This window comes from Pteropus vampyrus, unplaced genomic scaffold, assembly GCF_000151845.1.
Source record: "Pteropus vampyrus isolate Shadow unplaced genomic scaffold, Pvam_2.0 Scaffold27, whole genome shotgun sequence".
Taxonomy (NCBI): Eukaryota; Metazoa; Chordata; class Mammalia; order Chiroptera; family Pteropodidae; genus Pteropus; species Pteropus vampyrus.
In genome coordinates, this window is record NW_011888808.1 from 269048 (window position 1) to 269468 (window position 421).

General features: G+C 43.7%; 1 protein-coding gene across 1 annotated transcript in view; it reads right to left on the bottom strand.

Annotated features, from left to right (window-relative positions):
- The window catches only part of MYO10 (myosin X), a 207480-nt gene that overhangs the window by 195327 nt on the left and 11732 nt on the right, over positions 1-421 (bottom strand). The gene's annotated exons all lie outside the window — the stretch shown is intronic.

Below are 421 nucleotides of genomic sequence, written 5' to 3' on the forward strand. Positions count from 1 at the left end.
TATATATTAACTAAACAAAAAAAGTATTTTCTTTTATACTTGAGAAGTAACAGCTCACCTACTTGCTGCTGAAACACTAGTAATACTCTATATGCAAAGTTGCTGGAAAAAAAAAACAAGAGAAAATGGACGTTTTCCATATACAACAGGAGTTACAAAGACTAAATCCACACATGGAGAAATCCGTTGCTATATAACCTTGGTGAGAATATGGGGGTCCCCCTAGGACTCAGAACGTACTCTCCGCTCAGATTTTAATTATAAAAGGAAAAGGGTAGAAAGATAGGGGATCCATGATGGAGACAGACAAAGCCCAGTGGCCTGGTTCAGAGACCGGCAGTCCGCGTGGGGTGGTTCAGACCCACCGCCCTAGGACTGGGACAGCTGGAGACATCCTGTCCTGGCTGATCAAGGGGGTGGA